The 18,316-nt window shown below is 37.1% G+C and overlaps 1 protein-coding gene and 1 long non-coding RNA gene across 2 annotated transcripts in view; both read right to left on the bottom strand.

The window, feature by feature from the left end:
* The window catches only part of LOC113232247, a 25,614-nt gene extending 7,691 nt beyond the window's left edge, over positions 1 to 17,923 (bottom strand). The window contains exon 1 of the mRNA XM_026466911.1: positions 17,892 to 17,923. The gene's annotated coding sequence lies outside the window, so the exon portion shown is untranslated. The remainder of the gene's footprint in view (positions 1 to 17,891) is intronic.
* Positions 5,224 to 8,910, bottom strand: LOC113232248. The gene is made up of 3 exons (XR_003310604.1): positions 8,816 to 8,910; positions 8,037 to 8,109; positions 5,224 to 5,401 (listed from the first exon to the last, which is right to left on the bottom strand). It is a non-coding gene; the product is annotated as an uncharacterized LOC113232248 (long non-coding RNA).
* Positions 17,924 to 18,316: the final 393 nt, after the last annotated feature.

Genomic DNA, 18,316 nt, shown 5'->3' with positions numbered 1-18,316 from the left:
GTAGTACTTCTTGTAGTTGTAGTAGCTTTTGTAGTTCTTCTTGTAGTGGTTTCTGTAAGACGTTTTGTAGATCGTTTAAATTTAATTCGGTTTTCTGGTTTAGCTTGAAACATTTTATAATTTAAAAATAATATGAAATGTTTTCCATTGCACCAACTAAAGTACCCACAGAAAGTAGTCGTTTCGAGAATGTTCACACCAATGAATACGATGTATTTAGACACACACACACATAATATTAGGGTGGCAGGCCTCGCGAAGGTTACACATTCTGACAGCAAAGAGTTTTTATTCTTTCTTTCTTGGACGTAATATTATAAGTATACTTATGTTAAAACCGTGTTCGAATTAGGGTTGTTGCGAATGTCAGCATCTGCATCCACATCCGCGGATAATCTGCATAAATTTACATATCTGTATCAGCATCAGCATCCGCATTCATCGATGCTGATATTCATTGCGGATGTTCAAGTCGTCTTATGACTTAAAAGGCACGCTGGAATAATTTACAAACTTTCCAGAAACAGACTGTAAGCCGAAAAAGCAGTTCAGCTGTTGTTTTTAAAATAAGAGTAATAAAATTCTACCGTTGTAGATCTCTAGAAACAATAAATTTGTCTAGCTTAATCGTTATTAAGCTAGACAAATTGATTGTTTTCATAAAGATTGTTTCTTTTGTTTGCGTCACAAAAACATTGAAATAACATTTATTTACAATACCAAAGAAAATAGAAAGCTTTTTCATGTAGATAGATTCAGTAAGAATTTGTCGTGTTTTTTTTTAAATACGTAAAAATCAGCATCCGCATCAGCATCCGTTGATGTGTAATAAAAATCTGTATCAGTAACCACCCTAGTTCGAAGTGGTCATTGATAATTATCACTGTAATTGTAATTGTCTTCTTGATAAATCGTCGGTTAAAAGGTAAAACTCATTAAGTGACATTTTGTTCAAAAACTAGATTTTTTCAATTTTGCTTTATTGGGAAGAACATCTATGACAAGAAAAATTCAGTAAGTCTGTGGTTTCCTTCATGTTTTAATACATACCAGTCCTTTAGTGATTTTTCATAATGAAAAAATACAAAATCTTAATTATCTCCCTTTGGCCAATTAGGCTATTAGTGAGTTTTACCTTTTAACCGACGAAATATAATACGATTTTTTTAAATAATTGGAACATATATACATATATATGGAGTATATAACCAGAAATACCCAGAAACAATTGACGACATTCGTCAATTGTTTCGAAGTCGGGCTGGTCAATCGGAGCGCAGTTGTCACCGTAATGATACTGGTAGAATAGTTTTCAAACAAATTAAATGACATTTCGCCTCTATTTCTGATTATATGCTCGATGAATTGGAATAACAAAATCCGAGACGTACACGTCAACTAATCGTGTCAACAAGTCGTAAACCAAATCGTTTTTCCAAAGATGTTTCGTGATTATATACTTTTCTCACTGTTTGTCATTGTTAGTCAAAAATTAAAAAGATAAAACTATGGTTGTACGGTTTTTGCACCGTACAATACTTTGCTAACTTAACAACCTACATATTGCACGTGTAAATGCTCCTAAAAGCCAGTTGACAACTCGCTTCACTAGCGATCGGCCACAGATAAGCATTCAAAACTATACTGTACACTTTTTACTTAATACATCAACTTATTACGGAAACTGTGGTTTACGTCAATTCTATATCCCACTCTACTTAATAATACTCCAATCTTAGACGTTTAGAGAAGCATACACTGGACTAGCATAGATAATTTTCGGATATATATCGGATGCAAAAATTTCTAGATATTTATAGTGATTATTAACAAAGAAAATAAGTATCTTGATCATTTCCTTCCTTGGTTGAAGCCAACGCATTTTTTAAACTACAAAGTTCGCATGACATGAGATATTGACGACGTAATGTTATCAAAGTTGTCATTGTCTTCATAAATGACCATGTAGCATTAAATTTTCTTTTGACGCAACGATACAACTGGTGGCCGAACGGTTATCGTGCTGGACTGTCATGCAGAGGTCCAGCGTTCGATTCCCGGGCCGGGAGAAATATATATATGGCCTACGTTTATTTTTCTCGTGAGTTTGGGTGTAATTTGTGGTTGTCTATGTGTGTGTCCATGGCACCCGCGATACAGGGTTTCCTTAGTGCGGGGCTATGAGTGCGCGCGAGTTGTTATTATTTATTTACTTAACGTTTCCTTTTTTAAATATTCCATATAAATATTGAAACCTAACCTACCCTTAAATCTGTTTCAAATATTCAATAATAGATACCTTGACCTTTTACAGTGTATTGAAGATAAGAATATCAAAAAATGTAATGGCTATTGAACGGCAGACTGATGGCTAGCCACAGACGAGTAGTGATGAAAGAGACTCAGTCTTTTAAGGCGTTTTATAGCGACTCGACACCATTTTACGGGGCTCGACTGTAAAATTAGGACTGGGGGTTCAAGTTTTTATTAATAAGTTGTAACTTGTGGATAATGCTGTTGATTGTACGTGTACCTATGTTAGAAATATTTAACTCTGATTGTAAACATTTCGTGTACAATTGTTTGTTATCCCTGAAAAAATAAATAAATAAATAAATAAATAAATAAATAAATAAATAAATAAATAAATAAATAAATAAGACTCATTCGTTATACTAATAAGACTCAAGACTTAAACGACTTGAACGACTTAAGCGACTCGAGTTGTTTGCAAAAGACATACCTATTTTATGTCTTATTATATCCGAAGTTTATTAAATAAAAATGACGTAAAGTCGTAGTATCGTAGTATCGTGCTCGACATGACTAGCGACTCCCGAGGCTATGAGGCGCCAGTCCTTTTAGTCGTTTTAGTCCTATAAGTCTTTTAAGCTTCCTAGGGTTAAAAGACTTGAGGGTTAAAAGACTAGACTAGTCGTGAGGCGTTGAAAATTAGTTGAGGTTTTTTAAAAGGCCTTAAAAGATTGAGTCTCTTTCATCACTACTGACGAGTCACTACTTTTAACTTTAAGCGGCACGAGTCCAAGCCCTTGAGCCACCGTGCTCTTGACGTCATAGCTGCAAATTATGAGTGCCTTCCTTCTTTTATGTTTGTATGTATTAATGTGGTACCTCTGGGTAGTCTACGGTTGAATTCAATTAAAAACGGTCTATCTACAACGGTTTTATTGATCACAATATTTTAAAAATATAATAAAGTCCCGTAGCAAAATTAAATTCTTTGTATCTATTGTTGTTACGGGATTATCAACTTGTATTAATGGGTATTCACTTAGGTACTTTTACACAGTACCGGCACGCTATGATGGCAGTTTTGACGTTTGTCCGTTCATCAAGTTTCGTATTAATTCATAACTACGTTCAAGGAACCAATTCATGTATATTTTGTCAATAGTGCATAAAATTTATGAACGTATAATTTTACGACACAACTCGGCATTTGTTTTTCGAAATTTAAAAAAATGAAATCTAATACCATCGTCACTTATGGGATCGCTGTCCTGCACAACTTCTAGCTCCGGCAAACTCGCGTCAAACCTCAATACAAAACAAAGCAATTTCGAATTGACGATATATTAACATTTTTATTTTCGTTTTATTAAAACTCTTTTAATCAGTTAGCCCTTGCAATAGCAACGAGTGTATAACCAGAAATAGAGATGAAATAAGATCCACCCAACTGGCAACTCATCAGGCAAATGGGCCTTATATAACTTTTAAATATCAACTCTCGTTTGCGCTGATATCACAAATTAAAAAGCTGGAATAATACAGCGCCAACAACTGACCAGTGTGTACGTCTCCGTATATTCCAAAAATGTACTGTGTTTATTGTAATAAAGATAATATCTCTAACAATGGGGGACTGTTCCATTCGGTGGTGTAGGAAAAACAGCAAAACATCTAATTACAAAACAAACGGAATCACATTTCATCGGTAATTAAATATGAAATATGTAATTTTTCAATTTTCGTCCATTATAGCAAGCGTTTCGTGTCATCCATTCAGCGCAAATGAGAGTTGATATTTAAAAGTGATATAAGGCCCATTTGCTTGATGAGATGGCTCCTATTTCGTCTCTATTTCTGGTTATATATTCGATGTTGGCGTTCTATAATTGCCTCAGTGGCCGAACTGTTATCGTGCTGGACTGCACAGAGGTCCCAGGTTCGATTCCCGGGCCGGGAGAAATATTTGTATGGCCTATATTTATTTCTCTCGGAGTTTGGGTGTAATTTGTGGTTGTCTATCTGTGTCCATGGCACCCGCGACTCAGGGTTTCACTAGTGCAGGGCTGTGTTGAGTGGTGCGTTATTATTTACTTTATTCTTCTCAGCTTGTTAGCTGATTTGAACCACATTTACGGACCTAAGTCAAGTTATTATTATTATTATTATTTGCTTTATTCTTCTCGGCTTGTTAGCTGGCTTAAAACGCATTTACGGACCGAAGTCCAGTAAATGCAGTATGGCGTGTATCTATCTATAATTATTATTATTATTATTATTATCTATTTTAGACTTATTATTATTATCGATACATAACTGAGATGGTTTAAAATTAGCAGTCTTGAGGTCCAGCCAGGCAGTTATAGTTTCTCTCGTCTTAAGGCGAGGTTTGATGCTATTTTTACGCTATTCTAGTACGCTCAGGTCCATCTAAATTTTACTTCGTTGCTTTCGCGATAACAAGTTTAGAAATAATCTCAGTACAGAGTACCAAAAAAACCGACCACCAGATTCATCCCCTAGTTTGCCACCCTTAGAGGTGGAATATTTTTTTATTACATATTACTTTAAATTTAAATGAGATTCCTACCGATGTACCCTCTTTTCTATAAAAAAAGAATCATGAAAATCGATTCATAAATGCCTGAAGGTAACCTATCACAAACTCGAATTTATTTTTTCCGAAATAACGTTGGTTCGAATTTTCATTACCGCGAAAACAGAATTATAACGAAACCGTTGTTCTTTCAGGATAAGTTGGATGTTTATCGCAAAGACACGATTAGGTTCGGTTAGGTTAAGTTAGGTTTAAAAGAAAAAACATTTTCCTCTCAAAATTACTTTCGAAATTATGAAAATTCGAGCAAAAGTTATTTCTGGAAAATGTCATTTCGGACTTCTGATAGGCAACCAGTCAGTTAAAAAATATTTAATAATTTGACTTGTGGCCGAATGCAAAATACTCACTTGTCGCTGCTGCGGTTGAATTCGATGGTTTGGTTAAAACATCAACGTTAAAAATGCAGGTAGTTATTACGTATGTTTCATTTTTGTATAAATAACGCTGATTGGCGAAGACTTGAGTACTAAGCTGTTTGAGTACTAAGAATGAACAGTTCCATCTACCTTCATATTCTTTTCTTGTTAATATCTAAAAACAAAATATCGGACATTCATAGGTAGGGTTATTTTGTTGCAGTGTTATTTGTAAAGCCAGCATATATGTTTGTGGAGTCTAGGCTAACGCGAGCGTAGGCAAACAGATGCACGGCTAGTGCTACCGCCTATTTAGACTAGGGCTTGCCCCCGGGAATTCCGGAAATACCGGGAAATTTCGATACTGGCGAGATACAATCAGTCCCGGTACCGCGATTATAGATTCCCTGTACTCCCGAATACAGCAAGTAACTATCTATCGAGCTATGAGTAATAGCGCCTGTTGGCGCTCGTTACTGTCTTTATAATGCCACTTAAACTTTTTTTTGATAATGCCAAGTGACGACCAACAAGTCGTGCGCCTGGTAAAGAGCGACACGCCTATCCTTAACAGTTGCAGTGCCATTCAGAGCTTTAAATAGCAAAAATGTTATGAGCACTGCCACTGCGTCCGTCACCCTGAGACATAAGTTGATACGTCTCATGTGGCTGTTATTACAACAGCATCCTTACCCTTCAAAACCGGAACGCAGTAATGCTCACATTACTGCTTGGTGGCAGAAATAAGTAAGTAAATGGACGAACTCACTCACAACCAGCTACTGGCAATAAACTTATTATTTAAGAGTCGATGCTACCTCAGCTGGAATTCAAAGTTTTCCCGTACTTACACTGGCTTTATGTCAGATTTTTTTTAAACAAACGAAATTAAAGCTATTTGAAAAATGTATATCGTATAGTACACGTGTCATATTTAGTTCAGTTGATATAAAACTGAATCATTGGTATATGTAAAGTACCTGAATACAGCGGTTTTCTTATAAAATTTCGAGGTTAGTTGTGTTTTTCTTTCTATCGTGAAAATTTTTACGAATTGTGTTTTCACATCATATAGTAATCAGTGCACAATCCTCAATTTTACTAAATATTTTTTCCAAAGATTCAACACTGTCACCGTTATGCGGAATCAACCAAAGCCATTTGAGTTAGTATAGACTCTTACGTTAATTTTAGTAGTAATTTGTACCTCCAATAGATATTTTGAATGAAGCTTTATTTTGAATGAAGATTGTCTTTATATTTACAGTATTATTATTACGGTATATGAAATTATTGAATAGCCCGGAAAAAGCATATTTACTTGTTATACTTTAAGCTTTTCAAGAAGTACCGGGAATTCCGGTAGTACCGGTACTGTGCTGGGCGCAGCACCAGAATCAAAATTTTAGGGATCGGACCGGTTCTGCAAGCTCTAATCTAGACGTCCGACAAGTTCGAAGAAGACCAATACAAACGGCCAATGTAGACAAGTTTTGTGGAGCTGCCCACAGCCTCGCAGAAATATATTACTTGTGAGTAATATATTTCTGCGTATTATATATATATTTCATCATAAACAACAACTTTTGTTCCTTATTAATATGAGGGATTAGTTTTTTTCCTATGGCTGTAGTTTTTTAGAATCTACGAACGTTTTATAGTCCTGAAAACTTAGCAATAAATCATAATTTATTAAGACAAGTAGGGCAACTCCCGCCTGTTCGGCGCATCAATGTCTACACGTCGTGCGGAGCGCAGTGTTGTCACATTATTATTTTATTTATGCTTACTGGCAGGGCTCTGTCACTCACTCAAGGTTACGCGATAAGTGCCTACCGCTGAGTATACCGACGTCGGCACAAGCGCTCATACAAGTCTTTCATTTATGAGCATTCGGCTTCTCACGACTGCACACGGTGTTAACGTTATTTTCATCGCTCTGAGCGCGTGCTTAGGTTCCTTTTTCCTCTTAATGAGCTCTTGGTGTCATTAGTCAGAATTAGTAGGCTGTTATAGCGTACGTATTTTCGATTTTGTATGAGAGTGATGTATCTGTTACATTCTTACCGTCTTCTGTGATGTCCATACCGATAGCCGACCGTCTTCACCTACTTGGAATGGATCTGTCGGCCAATCTGAACTTCGGCAGTTACATTGAATCCATGGTCAAAAATGCAGCCAAGAAGCTTGGCATCCTTTCCAAGGTGAGGCGATACTTCACACCGGGACAGTTGCTTCAGCTGTACCAAGCACAAGTACGGTCGTGTATGGAGTACTGCTGCCACTTATGGATGGCTCTGCTAAATACCAACTGGCCACCTTAGATTCAATAGACAAGCGTGCTAAGAGGCTTATACGTGACTCGGAACTAGTAGAGGTGAAGCTGCAGAGCCTTGAGCACCGCCGTAGAGTTGCCAGCTTATCGGTATTCTACAAGATATATCACGGAGAGTGTGCGATGGAATTGCATAATTTGATTCCGCCTTCCCCTTTTCATCAACGGGAGACTAGACGTGGGCGGGGGTTCCACCCCTATGTTGTGGATATTCCCCGGATTCGTACTAAGCGTTTCGCTTCCACATTCCACACATAAAGGAGTAAAGAAAAACTTTCATAGATTTCTCACAGATGGCGTTACGGCGAAAAAGTCGCACATAGAAAGATTCGTTGATACGAATCCAGCCAGATCGAATGAATTCTTCTCTGTGTTCGATCTTTGTATTAATAATTAAATTAATTAAATTATTAAATTATGTTACTATCTTAAGGAATTAAAAATATATATATTTAAAAAATCATGTATAACTTACGTATGCCATATTATTCGTCACTTCTAATGTAAAGTTATTATTCAATTTGCTCCCATTATTCAATAGAGAGCACCTGAAAAAAAAAAACTATTATACGCATATTTTATTTTTAGACAAAAAAGAAATAAGGTAGGTGCGTAACTATGACATAAAGAAGAAATAAAATATTATCTATGTGCTATACAGTGACACCAATTGCCTGGGCCCATTGGGTATATAACCAGAAATAGAGACGAAATATCATTTAATTTGTTTGAACACTATTCTGCCAAATCATTACGCTGACAACTGCGCTCCGATTGGCCACCCGTCAATTGTTTCACTTAAAATCGACCAGTTTAACTTGAGCTATGCTATAATGGACGATAATTGAAAAATTACATATATTTAATATTTAATTCCCGATGAAACATGATTCCGTTTGTTTTGTAATTAGATATTTTGTTGTTTTTCCCACACCGAATGGAATTGCCCCCCATAGTTAGGGATATTATCTTTATTACAATAAATACGGAATATTTTTGGAATATACGGAGACGTACATACAGGTCAGTCGTTGGCGCTGTACTATTTCAGCTTTCTAATTTGTGATTTCAGCGCAAACGAGCCTTTTGCCTGATAAGTTGCCAGGAATGGATGGCCCTTAGTTCGTGTCTACCGGGATTCGACCCTGGGATCTCATCCAGTGCCCACAGTCTATTCGGTCGGTCACAGCGGTGGTCAACAAGTGCAAGGAAAATACTTTTGGTATGTGTAAGAAAAGAAGTATAGGTCATTACCAGGCGTAGTTTATTGTCATTCCTGTGGTGTTCATTACACAATACGTGCTTTCAGTGCATGCATATAGTTTTTGGCTCTTACATTGGACGGCACTCGTCGTTCTTAGGAATGATATTTTTATTAAATTCGCTTTTTTCGTTTCATCTGCAAAAAAGAAAAGTGTTGTCATTCTGAAGGGAATACCGGCCAAGTGGGGACGATATTCCGCCATACATCTGGAAGTCCAAAGGTAAAAGAGAGCATGAGCTGATGAAGCTAATTGGCGCACTCATTACTCTTCAGTAAAAAACCGACAGACAGACATTCAGTTCCCGAATAATCCATTAAATATCTCGGAGAGCATCGGGATTCTTGGTGTCGACATCTCTTGTGACGTTCAGTTTCGGAGTCACTTTGATGGCAAAGTCAAGCTGGCGTCCAAAAAGCTCAGTGTGCTCAACGGGGCTAAGCAGTATTTCACATCGGAGCAGAGATTGCTACTTTATAAGTCACAAGTCCGTCCTTAAATGGAATACTGCTGCCATCTTTGGGCGGGGGCTCCCGGACGCCAGCTTGGGCGCTTTAACGTGGTTCAAAGACGAGCAATGAGAACTGTTGACGATCCAGTGCTTACAGGCGATATTGAAACAATGTCTATCGCTTGTACAATGACCAATGTTCCCAAGAAAGACTGACGTGATGCCAAAAGCAACATTTTATCAACGCACCGCTCGCCACCGGCAAGAAGTCCATCCTCACACTCTGGAACCGAGTCGATCTCGTACTGTACGGTTTCAGAGGACTTTCCTCACACGTACAATTGGGTTGGACTGTCAGAGTGTTCCCACAGGAATACAGCATGGAGTCCTTCAAAAGGGGTTTGATAAGGGTCCTAAAGGGTTTGCAACGCGCTCGTGACGCCCCTGGTGTTGCCAGCGTTCATAGGTAACGGTGACCGCTTTTCATCAGGCGGGCCGTATGCTTGTTTGCTGCCTACTTAGTATAAAAAAAAGACTGGCAACATCGCGCCGAATGGAATGAACCGAGACAATAGCCTCAAGTTGATACTTCACAGAGCCATGTCACGGGTAACTGCAATACTCCATGCAAGATCGGATTTGCGCTTTGTAAGAACTCACAAAGCTCTTTTATTTTAATACTCACGACACCGCAGGTTTGTGCAGTCACGTAGCCGCCGCAGTTTCGGAACGGAATGTAAACTTGGCGAGAGATGATCGCAAGTTGCGTGGTAACTTACGATCGACCGAGATCGTCAGAAATTAGCTAACGCGTTATACTTCATTGAAGAATTAAACGAAGGCCTAAAAGATTCTGGGTGCATTAGGAAAGAGATTATTAATTGTTTTTATTATGAGTTAAAAAAACGTGAAGAAATGCGTCGCCAGCGAACAGATCCCCAGTGACCGCGTGTTTGGTGGTGCTACTCGCCTACTACCTCGCAGACGCTGTGGCTACCGCGAGCAACCGTCCATATCCGTGGTGAATGGGGTCGTGAAATATGCTACTAAGTTATAAAGTGACAATTTCTTTTTGATAAAGCACCAAGCTATGATGTGTATAGACCGCTGCAAGGGTTGATCAAGTCCGGTGCATGTGAGACCAATCGAATGCATCCCACACCGAGAGGTCACATAGCGCTCCAATTATGGTGTTTGCCACAACGTGTTTGCGAAGTTGGCCAGACTCCGCAGACACGATTGCAACCTTTCCCCAGAGGTACTAGGCCACGTTTTACGGGCATTGGGTATGTGTATGCGTACGCTACCACCGCTTAGTGTACAGAGTGTCCTTAATTATCTGATTAGGTTCAGCAATACTCGAAGCAAGGTTGATCAGGCCAAGCGACAAGGTTTACTTGCTGGAGCTGCCCTACCATTCCGCTGGTCGGTCACGGAAGGTGGACAGCCTCATAACCGTCCATACCCGTGGCGAATGGCGTCGTGAAATGTGCTTCTAAGTTATAAAGTGACAATTTCTTTTTGATAAAGTACCAAGCTACGATGTATGTAGACCGCTGCAATTGTTAATTCGGCGTTGGGAAAGTGAAATGCCACTCGCGCGGCATGTGTGTTTGGCAATTGTACGAAAAATTTATTTAAATAATTATCAGAAAAAAGTGAAAATGTACCGAAAAATGTTAACAAATATTCATAATTTGTGTTCCATTACTTAACACTAAGTTTATGTAAAAACCTGCCTCGTCTTTCTCAGATACAAAAAACAACGTAGAGAAAAAAAATATAAAAAAATCTATATGTATTACTGACCTTCTGCGCTGCGTTTTGTTATTTTTTTTTCAAAGACGCTTTGTACAGGAATTAAACCTGAAAACAAAATCTTTTTATTATTCTGTCACTTTATTCATTTCCTAATGATCATTCAAAATTATAATTATTTAGAAAAAAAACAAGAAAGCAAATTTTGATGACATGATGGTTGAATCAAGCGATAATTTTAATATTGTTAGTACAATTTTAATGGGATAATATCATTTGATCCTCAAAGAAACAGTTGATCTACTGTAAATGTGCACTTTTTAAAATAAACTATACTCTTTTTATGTTTGATATAATTATATTAATTACTGTTCCATCTATATCATATCTACAGATAAAATTATAAATGAACTGCATTCAAGGTTACACTATTATTATGTGTAAACATACTAAATTAATATTTGGAATTCAAAAATAATATTTCATCCTCTTTTTTATCTTTGGCCTTTTCTTTTAACGATTGATGACATTTATAACCAATATATCTTTTGATATTAATTTCCTAATAAATCTTGGTTGCTTGATTGCGCCTTCCATTCAGTAGGTTAGGTTAGTATATAAAAAAAAGCAGAACGAGTCGAGCGAGCGAAGCGAGCGTGTCGCAGCGGCGGCCGGCAAGTGCCAGAAGCCAATTTGCTGTGATATTATAATGATGTCAATATTAGTATACATATAAGCAACAATTACTTAGTTCTAAAAATAAGTATCCGAATTTTATTTATAATGCTCATTTGTCTTAGTTTTGAGGCCCGAAATAAAATTATCAAATTTATTTTGCAGAATAGATTAAAATATATTACTATACGTATTATCAATCGATTTAATTTATTTTATATCTCACAGAAAGAGGATCAATAATTAAAAAAGATAACCGTTTAGATTTACCGCTTTTAGACCGCTACTTTTTTAAGTTTAAAAACATCATTTAAATATATATGCCAATTTCAATGTGAACTAAACTAATCAATTACGTAGGTAAGTGTTATTTCTGACGTCCACGCTTCGATTCTATCGAAAAATGTTGAAAATTTCGTGGACGGATAAAAATTACTACTGACAACGTTTTGGAGAGGATGCACACAGGCTATCTGGTTGTAAAATCATTATTGTTTATTTGTTTTGTTTGCTGTAGTAGTCAGACCTATTATTTGACTATAATCATTCATAATAAGTACGATCAAAAAGTTTATAAAACTGTCAGAATTCCTATTTTTATGAATGATCTCAAATGGTCTAAACTCGTTTTGAATTAAAATTACTTATTTATAGCAAATATTTTTTATTAAATTCGTTATCAAAAATCTTTAATATATCTATCTGTTTAATTAAATCTTTAATCACAGGACTATATACAATAAAAGTTTGGACGGAATCGAAAGTCAGTGAATGTTGAAATTATTAACTGCAATATAAAAATAAATAAAAACTTTACTTCTTAAGTAATTAATTATAAAATCACAGGAGTAGTAGTATAAAACAGAATAAAAATAACTAAAAAAAATAAATAAAATCTCTTGTTATAAAAATATTATCAGAGGACGCTAATCTTAATCTAAACTAAACTAAACGTTTTCAAGGCTGCCATCCTTGGTTTGTTCAAATCAACCCCAATGGGCACTGAGTCTCTATGAGTAGAATTACTGGCTGAATATAGTTAGTGAATATAGTTTTATATTTAGAATGTGTTTTGAAATAGGAGTTTAAAAAGAATAGAACGTCTTGAGAGTTCGAGATGTAACCTGAGTAAGAAAATATGTAAAAAAGTACAATAAACCAAGTAATTATCCCAGTTTATATTCATATTAGTACCTCACACTACGCTACACGAGGTACGTCCAAGTCTACAGTACTCTACAAAATAGCAAATGTTTTCCACGCGTAAAAACACTCAATAGTTTAGCAAAAAACAATCCATACGCCAAGCAAAGTTCAATTCACCATTCTTCCAGTAATATTCTTACAACTATTTTTGAGAAATATTCTCTCCTGTATAACTTAGCCTTTTTTACGTTGGGAAATGCGTTACGCATACCACTCTCCTCGGGGGAACAAAGAGCGTTTACACGGGGAACAGGGAGCGGCACACGCTTGAGGAGTGCCCCACGTGGGCTTCTGAGCGGAACACCCTGGTTGCCTGGATCGGGCGAGATCTCTCTCCGCCAGGCATAGTAGTGGCTATGCTGGCGGATCAAGAGTCCGATGAGGCAGTGGTCTCCTTCTATGAAGCGGTGCTGCTCCAGAAGGTCGCCGAACGTCGAGAGGACCGATCTCGCTCGATGGCAGCGTACCTTCGTGGCTGCGGGCGATTGGAGCGGGGACTCCGTTCGCCAGTAAGTTTGGAAACCGCGACGAGGACGACAGGGCGGTGTGGCCCGCTTCGTCGTGAGGTGGGGGAGGAGGACGTAGCTCCTTCCAGGTGCTGGGAGGGTTCCGGTATGCAAAGCCGATCCCGGATCCTTCCCACTACAACACCCGAGAAGGCAAGCGTGGGGTTTTAACTGGTAGAAGTTCGGCATAACCTCTCCGAAGATAAATTCCGTTATTTTGGCCAGGAGATTTGCATGCTGTGCAGAGCAGGTCAAAGTAATAAAGTCGTACTGTCAGATACTATATACTTATAGTCTGTGGGTTACCTGTATCAAGCAAGCACAATGCCATCCGCGTTCAATATAATGACATATTTAGGACCGTGTTTGAATTGCCGAGATACTGTAGTGCATCTGAAATGTTTTTGTTAGCACGTATGAGACGGGTGTGCTGCTGTGCATAGAAAGAGGGTTTCTTCTCTTAGGCTGAACTGACACTGGCGCAGAGTCGAAGCGTCGCGACGCCTCATGTTTTTCGCCTATAGCATATTCATCTCTATTTTCCCATTGTTTGTGTTATACAAATATGGAATCGCTTGGTTAAAGTCCAGCGGTTCCTTGCGCGCAGTGACACGTCGGATGCCGACCACACTGTGATCCGGGTGCGCTAATGCGAGTGACGACGCGCTTCGCCGCGTTGTAGTTAAAAACAGGACACGACGCGACGCGACGCTTCGACTCTGCGCCAGTGTGAGCTGAACTTTAGACAGAGACTGCTAGACAGTACTAATAGCATTATAGATGCTATAACTTCTAGTTACGACTCGTCCATACTGCGTCATTGGATATCAGTTATTAATAAGTAATCGTATTTATTGTATGTAATAATTTGTTAACAATTTTTAATTCTAACTCAAAATTTTTGTCACGTATGGATTTGTTAATAAGCATTTATTATTTTTATTTATTATTAGTTTATTATTTATTATTATTATTTATTATTATTATTAGCACTTATTATTTATTAATTTTGACGAAAAATATGCCATCTGTAGTTATATTGAATGAACCGCACTCATCTTGGACATGTCAGTTTTGACATCATCAATTCGCACACCACTCGTTAACTTATGAATAACGAACGAAGGGTGATATGAAAATTTGTTATTTGCGATGAAAATCTGTTTGCAATTAATTGTTCTGAGATCGTCGGTCATCCCCCAGGCGTAATAAAAGAAAAAAATATAATTAATTCTATAGGTACTTACCTCGTTTCTTTGTCTTTTTAGCACATCCTGTGCACAAATATCTGTATCACTCCAATTAGAACAAAACTATAATTGTTTTTGGTAGTGATGATGATGAAGCAATAAAATCGCATATGAGACCAAAAACTGTCGTAACTCAAAATTGTTCTAGTGTTCTATTTTATGATGGCCGGAATATCAGCTCGGGCTACTTCATTTGCATAGTTCTCAGGTGCTTAGCCTTTTTGACATAGACATTTTTTTTCTTTTTCTTTGTTTTAATTTTTTTTTGTATTTACGAAGGATTTATGTAATTTTCCCTAATTCTTTCCAATTTATTTTGCATGCACATGTTAAATAAAGCCATTTTTACTTTATTTTATTTGTTTGGAAATAAAAAAAATATTGAGTGTTTCTTAATAAAAATAAGAGGCTTATTTTTATTTGTTCATAATAATTAGTTATCCACTTATAAATGAGAATATAAATTTATTGGTTCCACTCAGTACATTTTTGAGTAACGACAGTATTTGGTGGTGTACGAAATATGTATTACAAAAACTTGTCTTCTAAATAAAATTAGATTTTAAAAATATCCGTTTTTGTCACATTTACTGTTATAAATATTATTTGTTAAATAGATAGTACGTAGTATTTCTCTTTAACTTAAAAAAAAGTACGATGGACCTTAAAATTTTCGATCTACCCAAAACATAAACAGAGACGAAGGGGTGTCTTAACATACGAACTAAAGCCGGGTTTACATTTGTCTGACGTGTCGTGTCGTGTCGTGACGCGTCAGAACGGTATTGGTTTCACACACACACCAACTGGTACAACACCAAATAAGCCATCATGTCATATTGCGACACACTAATATAAATCTAACCATATTAAATGTAGGAAACCGACTTAGGAAATTCGGCAGAACGAAACTTGATAATAATAATTGTCATTACGACATTTTTTTTTCAATAGACCACAAAAGTTTGTGGAATTAGACTTAGTGGTTAAAAGTTAGTGGGTGAAATCCAATAAACCGGATTCATCCCTTAATATGCCACACTTAGAGGTGGAATAAATTCTTCAAATTTGTACGGGAGCACTATCGAGGTACCCCCTTTCCAACAAAATAAGAATCATCGAAATCGGTTCACAAATATCGGATTAATAGCGTACTAAACATACAAAAAAAACACACGAATTGAAAACGTCCTCCTTTTTTAAAGTCGGTTAAAAACTGAAGTAAATTAATTTAATTTAAATTAATTTGCTACACCGCAAACCTAGTAAATGTATCGCACAAATGATTTTCTTTTTCACGCGAATATTAGCGCTTTAACAGTGCTACTAAATATTGTATGAAAATTAGTAGTGGCGCGGCTGCTACGCAGCTCTTCTACAAGCATCTCGATTCATCCGTAGAACAAAGTCCGATGTGATTATATAGCGAAAAGGGAATAAGTACGTTGCGAGAATAATTTTGTTATTGAAACTAAGGCCTATGTAAAGGTGTTTTAAATATTTATATACCTTATTTCGTTTCGGAAACATAACATCGAAGAACGGTCGATCTTAACATCCACAGCGCAAAATAACGAACGAAATGTACTATGTCCTGAGAACAAGTAATTTTGCACATAGATCTTTGTTCTACGGCTGAGTCGATCTGTCTAATTTGCAGGCGTCCTAATTGTAAAAAAAAAAACAAGGAAATAAAGCCGTAACGTTATAGGTGCACGTGCAGACAACGATGAATAAAACGTGACGACAATAGTAGCTGCGAATGGTTGCCTATCAGTAGTTCGATATGACATTTTTCAGAAATAGCGTTTGCTCGAATTTTCATAACCTCGATAGTAATTTTGAGAGGAAAATATTTTTTCTTTTAAACCTAACTTAATCTAATCTAACCGAACCTTATCCCGTCTTTGCGATAAACATCCAACATTTCCTGAAAGAACAACGGTTGCATTATAATTCGGTTTTCAGCGTAATGAAAATTCGAACAAACGTTATTTCGAAAAAGAAATCGAGTATGTGATAGGTTACCGCTGCGAATATTTGTCCTCACATTTTTATCGTGACCTTTTATTTACGACTGTCGTTCTAGCTCATCCCACTGTCTCGAAAGTCTGACGTCGTAACGTTAAACAAGTCGTGAACGACAGTTAATCGTGTTGTACTACATGTGAACAACTTCATTTAATTATACAAGCCACGACACTTTAAACTGCACGACTATCTGTCGTTACGACATAATGAGAACGCGACCTCTGCCTATAGGTAATATAATCCTATAATCTCCCTGTAAATATGGAAACCTACTTTTGAAATAGTCTTTTCGTTTTTGTTATGTGACAAACAAGTGCGCATTTGACCTCCATGTCACCTGGTGGTAAGTGACGATGAGGTCGAGGATGTAGCATTCACACCTAAATAATGCCTGAAAAGTGCCAGAAAGCACCAAAAAGCGTCTGTACAAATCTTTATATTCGTGTAATAGCCAGGGTTTCAATGGCGGCACCATTACATCCGGGTTTATGGCTTCATTTTTGGTCGAAAAACTATTGCAGCAAATTTTTGATAATTCTTTTGCTCCGACTGTTGTATTATATGTTTTGTATTATAACTTGGTAAATAATCAAAAATAAGATTTTAGTAAATGGAATTTGAAACAGCTCCGACTGTTGTGGCGGTCGATTAGGGAGTGAGTGGTACGAAAACAAACAAAATGAGAAAGTGAAGGAAGATGGAACAATTCAAATTTAAAATTTAAATACATGTAAAATAAAAAAATGATAGGATACAAGAGGAGAGAGGCGATACAAAAAGGAGAGATGACGGTGAAAGTAGGTCACACCGTCACATGCCTATTCACTCTCGCCTTGAAAAGGTCCAAGTTATAGCGTTCGGGGAACAAGTCTGCAGGCAGGGAATTCCACTCCCGAGCCGCTCGCCATACAAATGTGGAAACAAAACACTTCGTGCGAATCCGGGTAATATCCACAACATGGGAGTGGAACCCCCGCCCACGTCTAGTCCCCCGTTGATGGAAAGGGGTAGGCGGAATCAAATTATGCAATGTCTGTTCCGAGATATTCGAGGCAGCACTTTGTCTTGATTTGTTATCTCAGGACGCGGGTATGCAGGGAGACTGAAGGCCTTAGTCTTAATGCTAATCATGCCATCAAAATTTATATTAATATTGTTAGAGCATTTTTCTCCGTTATCATTTTGGCTTACCTGTACTCGTAATCGTTGTTGTGGTCGTTGTAGGCTCCACATATTTAAGCGTAACCGTGATTGTACCTAATGTATACACATCATCGTTTTTCTTACATGAGCATATGATTTCTTTTCCGTCATCTCTCTTCGTGATTGTAACATTCTTTTCGATTTTTTTTTTCTTAGAAAACAATACGTCATGCTTCCGTCCTGAAACATTAAAATTTAACAAATTAATTAGAAATTCGAGTTCTTAGGTTTTCGCGATTGTTACACATAGGAAATGAAACTATTTTTCCGGATTTAAATCGCGTATATTTGTTTTTTCAAACTAACCGACGTTTCGGGCCCTTTACAGGTCCCATGGTCACGGTTGACTGAGGTGGTACAGTCTTTAACCAGTTATGTCTAATATTAATGCAAACCACCCTATTTTTTCACTA

This window comes from Hyposmocoma kahamanoa, unplaced genomic scaffold (assembly GCF_003589595.1).
Source record: "Hyposmocoma kahamanoa isolate Upper Pololo Valley unplaced genomic scaffold, ASM358959v1 67, whole genome shotgun sequence".
Taxonomy (NCBI): Eukaryota; Metazoa; Arthropoda; class Insecta; order Lepidoptera; family Cosmopterigidae; genus Hyposmocoma; species Hyposmocoma kahamanoa.
Note: the sequence above shows the minus strand (reverse complement) of the source record. Positions and strands in the feature narration are given on the sequence as shown.